Raw genomic sequence first — 13,299 nt, 5'->3', positions numbered from 1 at the left:
ATTTTTGGCGAGGGTTAAAACTAGCGACTACTATGTACCACTTCCACAAAGCTGTGATAATTTTCTTTTTCTATGTATTTTAGTCAATGTGACTATTGTGGTGAATCTTAGTATTGCATTTGTTACTAGCTATATTATGACTACCTTGTAGTGCCACCGGGGTAGGCATTGTCACTTGAAAGCCATGGCAGAGGAACTCAGTGTGGGTAGCCCACAAGGTCTAAAACACTATCACTGGCCTACCTGGGCTAAAACCATCCTGGAAGGTAATAAACAGCATTGGTAATCTATCTTGTCTAATGGTGATGATTTTTAAAGAAACCTCTGCTATCAAAGATAACAAAACAATGCATCAGCAAGAGACTGAAGATTTTATTGCTTGCATATCTGGTTTGTAATCAACCATATAAATGCAGACCTCCCTTATACAGGACTGCACTGCAAAGTTATCAGAGCATAAAAAAGATCGGGTGTAATTCTAGGAAAAGATAGAAAATGCAAATGAGTCACTGTAGTTTGAGACAGACAGGCCTACCTGAACAGGTAGAGTATGGAGATATGTATAGCTTTTTGGAGACACTGTATAACTTTTTAGAGACACTTAGTCAAAAGCCTGAACTTGAGTGCAGCACAAACACTAGTATTTGAAAGTGTCAAAAGATCCACCAAACTTCCAAGTCTGCAAGAAGTCCAATGATTAAATCATTTTTATCTAGCTTAACTTGCATACAAGGAAAGGATTCTTCATGTGGCCAGAGCAGGACAGCCATTTCTTCTCCGAGGGAATATAGTGTGGGATTACCCAGACTTTGACTTGTGTTCCCTTAAAACTAGCTGGTTTCTCAGTAGTAGCACTAAAATCTGAACCCCTGTGACTAGCACTTTCTCTAGAACCTGCTGTAAAGCACTAGGAAGCCTAAAACTGATACAAGCACTCAGCTCTCCTTGTCAATAAGGAGAAATTAATCATAGGCACTAAACAGCCTACAATTGCAAAGTACCTTGCAAAGGTAAGGGAAAACAGCTCTTAAACCTTACAAAAAAGCACCTAAACAGGCATGTCCAAGGGTCAGCTTCTGGTGATTTCTCCTGTCCACCTGGTGAATCTGGGCATACTGGGGCAATGCGGCAACTGCCTCATGTACACAGACAATTCTCTCCTCCTACCACCAGAAAAAGGCCCAGATCTATATTAAAAAATAGAGACCACTTTCAGACCAGTACCTCAGGGGAGGAGTCATCCAATACCGACGGTGAATATGCCAATACTGACAATTCTCCACTTAAAAAGAAAACCAATACACATTACCCTTTAGACATGGTAGGAAATCCAGAGGGGGGAGGAAACATAGAAACAAACACATCTATAGATTCAATGACAGGACTGATTCAAGCACTACTCAAGTAGACACACAAGTTTATGAAAATGTGTTGAATTTATCGGATTATGTTTTAACATCAGAACAAAAACAAGTTCTTAATAAAGGGTTAAATTTTGTTCCCAGTTTCTTTTGTGATGAATACCAAACCTCATTAGATGTTATTGATTTTTGTCAGACTAAATCTTAAACTGTTTTTTTCAGAACAGGATAGTTCTAATGTTCAAAGATCTACTGATTTCACCTTCCACAAATCAACATTCCAGCCACCTATGAATAAGAATGTAGCGATATTTCAACAAGCGGTGCTAAAGGATTTACATTTTCCTCTTTTTGAGGTTGCTACTGGTAGGGACAACATCAGTTCTAATGAAAGAGTGGCTTTGTCTGAACTTAGAAATAATCGCAATATAGCAATAGTTCAAGCTGACAAAGGGGGTGCAGTGGTAATCTTAAACATGGACTTCTACATAAATGAGGGTTTACGACAACTATCTGACAAACAATGCTATATGAAAATGGACATTGATCCAACCATAACTTTCAAAAAAGAAATTGATGTCTTTTTACAATCTGCATTTGAGGAAGGTATACTCACTAATAAAATGGTTCAACATCTACAGGTTAAGGAACCGGCTAGACAAATTTTGTATCTTTTGCCCAAAATACACAAATCCCTTACACATCCACCAGGTAGGCCTATAGTTTCTGGTCATGGTTCTCTCACAGAACCCCTGTCTGCTTTTCTAACCCAATATTTAAAACCACTATTAACCTTGGTGAGAGCAAGAATTCAAGATACCACACAATTTTTGCAAATAATTGAGGATTGTCAACTAGAACCCCATTGGATAATGTGCACTCTGGATGTTAAATCCCTCTACACTAGTATTCCACATTGGGCAGGGCTTCAGGCTGTTGAATATTGGCTTGTCAAGTCAGAATTATACTCTCCGGGTTTCAACACTCTACTCATTTGTCTTACCGAACATGTTTTAAGCAAAAATGTGTTCTACTTCCAGGGTGATTGCTATTGGCAACTTCAAGGTACGGCCATGGGGGCTTCTTTTGCCCCCATCTATGCAGATCTTTTTATGGCCTACCTTGAGGAATGTCTGATCTATAACCCTTTACACAATGTATATCTTGTTGAAATAGACATATGGAGAAGATATTTAGATGATTGTTGGATGGTGTGGCGTGCAGATGCAAACTACTTACAAGAATTTTTGGAACATCTGAATAACAACATTTGGGGTATTGAATTTTCTATTACATTCCATAGGGATGAAATAACCTTTTTGGATGTTACAGTATATCGTAATACAGACAACACACTTAATACAAGAATTTTTCGAAAATATCCCCAGTTTAACACTTTGCTACATGCACATAGTATGCATCCACGCCACACCATCCGGAATATTCCTAAATCTCAATATCTTAGAATTCGGAGAATTAATTCATGTTTACATGACTACTCTACAGCCAAAACTGATTTATTCAACAGATTTTTGGACCGGGGTTATAGCATTTCTGATATAGAATTAGCTAAAACATATTCTGACAACCAAGATAGAAAGTCATTGTTGGAATATAGGGACAAAAATCAAAATGCCAACAACTCTAAAATGAGACTAATTACGACACTGGGCAAAAACCATCAGACTGTTAGGCAAGCTGTGAACCAAAATTGGAATATTTTACTAGCAAATGATTTTTTGAGGGGAATATTAGATAAACAATGTTCATTTTCATTCAGACGTGGTAAAACATTAGGCACCCTATTTTCACATTACAAACATAGAGAAAGTGGGGCAGCCAAATATAAACAACTCACCATATTGGGGGACGAATTGTTGGGAACATTCAAGTGTGGACATTGTGTTTCCTGTGCTCATGTTAACCAGTTGAAACAATTTACAAGCTCCAATACCAGCAAAGTGTATGACATCAAAGTGTTTGGTAATTGTTCCACTAGCTGGGTCATCTATTTGGCTACATGCCAATGTAAATCCTTCTATGTTGGCAAGACTTCACGTTCATTACGCATCAGAATTGGGGAACATCGTAGTGATATACGGAATCATAAGACATCTAATGCTCTATATTTACATACAGTCAAACATCCCACTGCCCAGTTTATGTTTACAATCATTGATAAAATTACAGGGAATAGACAAAACCAGATAGGTTGGCAAGGTATTTTGAGCCACAAGGAGAGATATTGGATAACACATTTAGGAGCCCTCTTTCCCCCAGGTCTTAATGACCATTTATAAATTATGTTATTTTTATTTTTAGTTTTATTTATTTATATATTTTTTTGTTTGTAATTCAACATCATAATATATGTTAACAACATGTTACTTTTTGTTTCATGTTAATTTGGTTTGTCACTAGAACCATATTTTGCATACATTGTATGGGGATATATATGATTTTCCCCATTTCACAGTGCAATGTTGCTTTAAATTTGAATTGAGTGCTTTATGCAAATGTCTATACTGCCATTGGTTTGTTCACAGATTTAAACAAACGTTGACCATGTATTTTTGGAAGATTTTGACTCACTGATGAAGGCTGGTGCCGAAACTAGTATGAGTTTTTCAAATTAGGACATTTTTTGTCCTTTTGTTGCCTCACAATAAATGGTGATACTATCCTGCTGGCTTTTGGTGTTTTAACCAAGTTTAACCTTGTTTAACCGGCGCTGCGCTATGCGCACGACTGCACAAAGCCGTGCAAAGGTGGATTTTAAGCAGTGAACTACAAAAGAGCTAGGAATGGTCCCAAACAACCAATTACTACAGCTTCTTGTGCTGAGGTCACTTCCCCCAAGGACAGGTAGGCTGCTCAAGGCTCCCCAGTTTTCTCAGTTTTTATTTCTTTCTCAGTTCAAAACATCTGTTATAATCCCTTCATCTACTCAGACTGATGATTGCATTCCATCTGAAGTGCTTTTTTGAATCAACGTACATAAGCAGTCTGTATGGAGATAGCAACAGAAGGAAACCAATAATTGCCAGTCAGTTGGTAGTACATTGTACTGAATGCAATTATTTTCTCTATTAATGACATTAGATGTCTTGCAATATTTCCTCATGTATTAACAGGTGCACTAAAATACACAGAAATGGGCAAACAGTTTGCTGTACTGAGCATGGTAATTTTTCTTTGCAGTGGAATAGACCATGCATACGAGCCCATGTATATGTCTTTTTGGTTACTTTCAGGTGTCCACCCCTTCTTTATTTGTAACTGTTTAAGAACACAGTGACGTGAATATTAGTGTGGATATGCAGTTTATAAATTGGCTTCCTCTGTGAATGTTATGATACTTGTGAATGTTATGAAAACCCGACTAGATCCTCCTCTGTAGTCTGTAATCATGTTACATTGCCTAGTCAATTTGTCAACATTGTTTTAAAAATGTATGATTATATTACCTGCTTGCTCAACCAGAGCCTGTAAGCTGTGTGTAACTTGTAATCATTTTGTGATTTTTACTGTATGTTCTACCTTGTAGCTTTTTTCCCCGGGCCTCCACTGAAAATGGACATGTATCCAGTTGGACTATCCCGATCAACAAATGTAAACTAAACTAAATAAAAATAAATATTATTGATTATAAAGTGGATGTGCACCTATAAAACCTTCAATCTCTTGCTACAGCATTGTTTTCTCTTCTTTGACAACAGTAGTATTGTCCTTCAGTAAGCTGAAGGTGAAGAAATGAATATGCCCTTCAATCCAATCTAAAGATTTTTTGATCTGTGAGGATGTAATAAAACAGAATGTAAAAACTGTGTTCACAGAAAACTTGAATGCCACCATTTGTGCCATAGGAATAAGGTGAATGGTGACTGCAATATTTTTGGCGAGGGTTAAAACTAGCGACTACTATGTACCACTTCCACAAAGCTGTGATAATTTTCTTTTTCTATGTATTTTAGTCAATGTGACTATTGTGGTGAATCTTAGTATTGCATTTGTTACTAGCTATATTATGACTACCTTGTAGTGCCACCGGGGTAGGCATTGTCACTTGAAAGCCATGGCAGAGGAACTCAGTGTGGGTAGCCCACAAGGTCTAAAACACTATCACTGGCCTACCTGGGCTAAAACCATCCTGGAAGGTAATAAACAGCATTGGTAATCTATCTTGTCTAATGGTGATGATTTTTAAAGAAACCTCTGCTATCAAAGATAACAAAACAATGCATCAGCAAGAGACTGAAGATTTTATTGCTTGCATATCTGGTTTGTAATCAACCATATAAATGCAGACCTCCCTTATACAGGACTGCACTGCAAAGTTATCAGAGCATAAAAAAGATCGGGTGTAATTCTAGGAAAAGATAGAAAATGCAAATGAGTCACTGTAGTTTGAGACAGACAGGCCTACCTGAACAGGTAGAGTATGGAGATATGTATAGCTTTTAGGAGACACTGTATAACTTTTTAGAGACACTTAGTCAAAAGCCTGAACTTGAGTGCAGCACAAACACTAGTATTTGAAAGTGTCAAAAGATCCACCAAACTTCCAAGTCTGCAAGAAGTCCAATGATTAAATCATTTTTATCTAGCTTAACTTGCATACAAGGAAAGGATTCTTCATGTGGCCAGAGCAGGACAGCCATTTCTTCTCCGAGGGAATATAGTGTGGGATTACCCAGACTTTGACTTGTGTTCCCTTAAAACTAGCTGGTTTCTCAGTAGTAGCACTAAAATCTGAACCCCTGTGACTAGCACTTTCTCTAGAACCTGCTGTAAAGCACTAGGAAGCCTAAAACTGATACAAGCACTCAGCTCTCCTTGTCAATAAGGAGAAATTAATCATAGGCACTAAACAGCCTACAATTGCAAAGTACCTTGCAAAGGTAAGGGAAAACAGCTCTTAAACCTTACAAAAAAGCACCTAAACAGGCATGTCCAAGGGTCAGCTTCTGGTGATTTCTCCTGTCCACCTGGTGAATCTGGGCATACTGGGGCAATGCGGCAACTGCCTCATGTACACAGACAATTCTCTCCTCCTACCACCCAACACTACAACCTGCGAGAGATGCACTTACATAGCCAAACTGGAAGCAAAGCTCTCTCTGGTCAAGACTGTGCTAGACAGTCAAGAGGAGAAGGCTAACACCTGCATTACACCTCTAGCAACTCATAGCCCTTCAAAACCCACACCATCAACTCCCACACATAGCAACACTAAACCCACATATGAGGAGGCCCTTAACATTAACCTGCCCAAGCAACAAGGACCTCCGAAGCCGAAACGCAAACAAACACCAGTCACAACCAAAGTGACACACAGCTCACAACACCAGTGTGCCACCCAACAACAGCCCCTAAGGCAAGACAATGTACCCAACACTTTAGTCATAGGTGACTCTATAGTCAGGCACACTGATGTCCCACTCACCAGGCTGATCAAGGAGAAAATTACAGTCAGCTGCCTGTCGGGTGCCAGGATCCACCACATAATGCATGCACTCAAGTCATTCCACAACAAGTACAAATATGACTCTGTCATTGTCCATGCTGGAGTAAATGACTTGAGACGTACCTCCCTGGACTACATGAAAAGAGACATGGAAGAGCTCTTGGATCATGTGACCCAGGCAGGTATGACCCTAGCCCTGAGTAACATCCTACCTTCACCCAGAATGATACCACAGTATAAGGACAAAATGATTGACTTCAACAATTGGCTAAGCTTCTGGTGTCATTCAAAGGGGATCCAGTATTTGTCTGCCTGGGAAGACATGATCGACAAACCACGATTCTTTGCCAGAGATGGTCTGCACCTATCACCCCTGGGATTCAGGTTACTGGCTAAAGCTCTTGCCACCCCTATAGTGCCTTTTTTAGGCAAGGTTCAAAGGATAAAACCACTACCGTAACAGATACAAGCATGCAAAATCTGAAGGTAATGCTACTCAATGCTAGAAGTCTAAACCTCAAAATGCACTCTCTCGAGGCACTCCTAAAAATGGAGAACATCGATATCTGTGCAGTGACTAAGACCTGGTTCAAGGCTCCACAGAGCACCCCTGCAATACCAGGCTACAATTCTTACCACACTTTTCGGCCACAAAACCAAGACCGAAACACTAAAGGCGGAGGAGTGTCCATATTTACCAAGGATATTCACACCTTCAGGCTAGTTGCCCAACACAATGCATCTGATATTCTCCAGGTGCAACTAACACTAGGTAAGACTGCAATCCAAATTGTAGCTTGCTACAGATCCCCCACCATACCCCAAGATTTTCACTACACCTTCTTAAACATACTGGAAAATATTAAGATACAACCAAACACCCTAATACTAGGTGATTTCAACTACCCTGCCATTAACTGGGAAAATTACTCTGGTACCAACTCCTTTTCCCAATGGTTCTTGGAATTCATAAATTCCAATGCCCTGGATAAGCTAATCCATTGTCCCACTAGGGGCTCCAGTATCCTAGACCTGGTCATTACCAGCATGGGTGATAGATGCTCCAAACCACTGGTCACCCACTCATTGGTCAGGTCTGACCATAAGCAAATCACCCTTGACATCCACATCCCACCCCTAATCCCCAGTAAAGAAATCTCCTTAAAAACTTCTCCAAAGCCAACTTCATGCTACTGAAGTCAGAAGTGACAAACTTCACAACACCCACGCAGATGGGATCTGGAAGTTCGACTGCAGAATCCTACACTAAGACACTGTACAAGTACATCCACTCATGCATGAATCATGCCATCCCAAATATAACCAAGATGCTCTTCTCCAAAAAAAAAGGAAGCCAATCTGGTGGTCCCCTGCTATAAACAAACTATACAACAGAAGGAAGAAACTGTTGCAGAAAAGAGGAAAATCCCAGGATGCAAAAAACTCCCTCTCCAGCCTCAGTATGAAGCTGAGATCCCTCATAAAATCCTCAAAAGCTAGTTACGAAAATAAAATTGCCAAAGATTCCAAAGACAACCTCAAGGCATTCTATAGTTATGTCAAGAATCTAAATGGCAATGCTCAGATCTGCTCTGAGCTACAACAGAATGGCATTAAATCTACTGATCCCAAGGATATTACCAATATCCTGGCAGATCGATTTAGTGCCAACTTCACTCCCCTCTAACCCCCTAAAGGGCCCATCTCAATACCAAAAGATTGCCAAATTCCGATAATCACAGCCACACAGGTAGAAACAGCACTCTCCAAAGCTAAGAATACAGCATCCATGGGACCATATGACATCCCAGGCTGTGTACTACATGTACTACAAAATGAACTGGCACCCAACCTAAGTGTCATGTTTAATCATAGCCTCACCTCAGGCTTCGTGCCCACTAAGTGGAGCACAGCTACAGTTGTCCCGATCCACAAGGGAGGATCCACCTTGGATCCCGGGAACTTCCGTCCTATCAGTCTGACAAGCCTGATCTGCAAGGGCATGGAACGCATTATCATGGAACTTATAAACAAAGATGTTGGCAATCTCCAGACACTGGACCCCACCCAGTTTGGGTTTATGAAGGGCCAATCTTGTCTCCTGAATCTGATTGACTTCTTTGAATCGGTCTCCATACCTGTGGATGAGGGTAAGGAGGTCTACACAGCCTATCTGGACCTCATCAAAGCCTTCAACACCATCCCTCACTCTGGAATCATAGATAAACTTACTAAGCTGGGCATAAATCCCTACGTCACTCGATGGGTTGCCAACTGGCTTACTGACAGAACCCAGACTGTAAAAGTAGCCGACTCCAAATCCAGTTCCAGACAAGTAACAAGTGGAGTACCTCAGGGTTCAGTCCTGGGACCACTCTTGTTTGGCATCTACTTCTCTGAAGTACAGGCCAACACTAAGGGACTCTGGCTAACAAAGTTTGCAGATGGCTGCAAACTGGGAGCCATTATTGAATCCCCAAATTATGTGGATATTCTACAAAAGGGCCTTACAGAAACAGATGCCTGGTGCCAGAACCATGGGCTCAAGCTTAATTCCAAGAAATGTATAGTCATCCCCTTTGGGAAAAAAACATGTACCCATGAACTACCACATAGGTGGCAGGGCACTAAACATCGAAAGTGTGATGAGAGACTTAGGGACACAAGTGGACAGTGGTCTCACTTTCAATAACCACATCACCACAACAGTCAGGAAATCCTTTTACGTGGCACACCTCATCACTAAGGGCTTTTCATCCAGAAAAAAGGAGGTCATTGTCCCACTGTACTCATCCCTCATTAGACCCATTATAGAGTGTAATGCCACATTTGGTATGTACCTCACAAGACATCTGCAACAGCTGGAAAGGCCACAGAAATACCTCACTGAAAGAATCACAGGCCTAAAGCAGATGCCATATGCTGACCATCTAAAAAAACTCCAGCTATACTCTGTGGCATATCATCTACCCAGAGGCAATCTCTGCTTAACATACAAGGCCATGTCAAACCCTGAGCTGTTGGACATGCTCCACTTAAAGAAATCCCAATCCCTCAGAGCCACATGCTCCAGGGATCTAAACCTTATCATCACAATGAACAAAACATGCTGGAGGGATAGGTTCCTGATCCAGAGACTCCCCATACTCTGGAATAGACTCTGGAATACATGTCAAGCAGAGCACCTCATTGGCCCCCTTCAAAAGGAATCTTGATGATTGGATGGGAGATAGAAAATTCACCCTGGGGATCATGTCAGTTGCCCTGCTAGACAGGGGCCCAGAGAAGTCAATACTGTGGGAAAAAATTTCCAGGGAATTGTTATGGCTAGGCTTGCATAGGCCTTAGGGCCGATAGCCTAGTACCAACCTATGAACCTATGAACTATGTTAATATGTAGTGCCTTTGCCTCTGACCTTGCTTTTTGTTGTAAGAATAGCATTGTTTAAGTGCCCTGCTGACCTGTGCATCAGACATCAGGATAATACATATGCCTTCACATCTCATGGTGCTGCACTATACAATGATTTAAAATCGTTATGTTAATAATTTGTAGGATTTTTAGATAGTTTTATGCCATTTGTACACAATTCTCCCAATTTAGTACTTTTAAGTTTAACTGTTTTTTGTAATACGTAGTTCCATTAGCATAAATATAATTATCATTGTTCTTTTTATTTTCTCAAGAAACTGAATTCTGTATGTACAGCAATACAGGTGTGAGGATCTAGTACATCACAGAATTCAAAGTACAAGGTATCCCATTAAGGGACACAGCTTGGATGAAGAAAAGGTACATTAAAACTTGATGATACTTAACAAGGGTGTTATCATTATTTCAGTATCTCTGAAAAGCATTGACGATCCCAAGGAAAAAGCACCAGTGGTATCTGAGACATTGATGCCCTGTTTTATGACCAATAAACTCATCCTTTTTAGCCCCGTTAGGTTGATTGAAGCTGAGTGAATCAACATTGAAGACTACAAAATTACTGCATCTAACATCTATAAATTGCTCATACAGAATGAAACTAACATCAATGAGAAAGGAGTTGTCTAGTTTCCCATTGTATAGTCAGCTATGTTCTCAAAACTGTGAACCTCTCCATATATTTTTGAAACTAGTTTGCAATGGAACAGGGTTGTACAGATTGTAAAAGAAGAAAAGAAATTTTCTCACTAATATACATTTTGGGATGTCTCATTGATAGAACTGCTATAGTCATCTGTATTAAGCCAAATTGCAAACTCTCTGAAGTATGCAGTTCCCTACCGCGTGCCCGTTTCCTTTACTGCATGCTAGCCAGCACTGAGCCTCGTGAATTGTAGGTTTCATATCTGGTTACTGCACAAAATCATTAGAGCTGTTAACAATGAATAGTGTGCTTACTCAACTTTTTTAAAGTACATTAAAATATAGTTAAACATGGTATGGCATTACTTCCTCAACTGAAAAACAAAAGAATTATGTAGCACCGCCTGCAGCCTCAAATGATCAGTCCATAAAATTCTTGAAACCTTTATTTCACATATAAAAACAAACATAAAAAAAACATAAAACACACAATGTAGCCTCAGTCACAGAGTTTAATAGACCATCTATTTATGATATGAACTGTGTTAAGGGAAGGGATCCACAAAAACATTCTTACAGAGATGCTAATAGAACGGGCTGTTTTATTACTATTAATAGTGGTAATAGTATGAATGCATCTGGTCATGAGACTGTAAACAAGGGCAATGGAACTGATTCTGGAAGGAATGTTTTTCAGTGCCTTTTGGAAAAAAAGCTTTACCTTAGGATCTACGAGCAATGAAATATATAGTGCTAGCACAGACCGTAATTTAAGTTCTTCATTAAAATATTTAATCAACAGATTGGAGAGACTGATGATTAGAATCAAAACCTTGCACATTGATAACATGTACTTGAAAAAGTGTATTAAATTGCAAATAGTGCCTCAGGGACTGAGACTTTTTAAATTTCCCTTCGGCTTGATATTTGATGACCGAATGTAGGATGACTTCATCGGCATGTTTAACCGTCATGGAATAGAATTAATGGAAAGGATTATGAAATATAATGTTCTTAGAATTAGTGAATTAACTAAGGAAGCAGAGAAATTAAATAAAGATATTAGGGATGATTTGATATTTGAAGGATGGCAAGATTTTTATTCAGGAATTTTAAGGAAAGTAGAAAGGAAATGTAATGAGGTGGTCAAGAAGAAGGAGAAAAATGGATAAGAATTTGAAGCAATATCAGAAGAATGAGGCTTATCCTACAAAAATGGGTTAGAATGAAATAGAACATTGGCCCATAATATGAAAGGTAACGGGGAACAAATTAATAGGTAAACAACCAACTCTTAAATAAGGGAATAAGTCATAGGATTTTCAGTATCCCCACCCCTCATGGAAGGAAAGAGAGAACAGGCAACAACACAGCAGGCACACACAAAACAGGGGGGAACAATGGGGAATTGGAAAGGAAATTGGAACAAGAGGGGACAATGGGAAGAATAGAGGCAAAGACAGTCTGTTCTAGAGAAGGTTTTAATATATATACAATTATACTGATAGGGATATCAGTGAAGAATATTATGGTCTTTTTAAAAAAAGGACTGAAATGTGTACCAAATAGAAGGTTCGATATAGTAGATGTCATAATGGGAATGAAATTCTTTATTAGGAAATTAAATCAAGTGATATATTTTAGTAGTAAAGACCAAGGCAGTGCAAACCGCATTCATACCAAAGATGTCATGATAAAGAAAAACACATTTATCCCCAAATTACATCCTATTTTAAATGTATTGGAGGAAAGCAATAATGGAAGAATTGCACCAGTTAAAAGTAAGGACCAATGATAGAAAAAATTCTTGCACCAATTTGAATAAGAAAGAAAAGCAATTATTTGAAAATTTGATGAAGGATAGGAGTATCTAAACTATGAAGCCAGATAAAGGAAGGGGAATAGTGCTACTCAATGTAATAGATTATAGTAGGGCAATGTATGATATACTCAATGACACAGCCCCTTTGAATGAACCGAATATTGCCTATCATAGAATAGAATCTTTTTTTGGAAGAATATGTGGCTGAACAGAGGATTACATTTGAGATGTATTGTAGAATGAAAGAGGCGAAACCTAAAGTACCAATAATATTTGGAACACCAAAAATACAAAATGTATTAGATCCACCATTTAGACCAGTTTTATATATATATATATATATATATATATATATATATATATATATATATAAATAGACAAAATGATTAAAATGTTTATGATAAGGTCCCACATTTGATTAAGGATTCTTGGGACTTTTTGGGAGACTCCAAAAAGACATTTGGTCTAATGTTTTTAGCTATAGATATAGTTGACCTGTTTTCAAGTATACTAAGAGATGAAGGTGTGGAGCATTTTCTGAGTTGTCTAATAAAATTCAGTGGTCTTCCCAATG

The 13,299-nt window shown here is 39.0% G+C and overlaps 1 protein-coding gene across 2 annotated transcripts in view; it reads left to right on the top strand.

Moving 5' to 3' along the window:
* Positions 1–13,299, top strand: part of ADAMTSL2 (ADAMTS like 2) — a 1,179,463-nt gene that overhangs the window by 870,503 nt on the left and 295,661 nt on the right. The window lies entirely within an intron of this gene.

Source organism: Protopterus annectens, chromosome 16.part0, assembly GCF_019279795.1.
Source record: "Protopterus annectens isolate FY-2018-M chromosome 16.part0, PAN1.0, whole genome shotgun sequence".
NCBI classification, from domain to species: domain Eukaryota; kingdom Metazoa; phylum Chordata; order Ceratodontiformes; family Protopteridae; genus Protopterus; species Protopterus annectens.
Note: the sequence above shows the minus strand (reverse complement) of the source record. Positions and strands in the feature narration are given on the sequence as shown.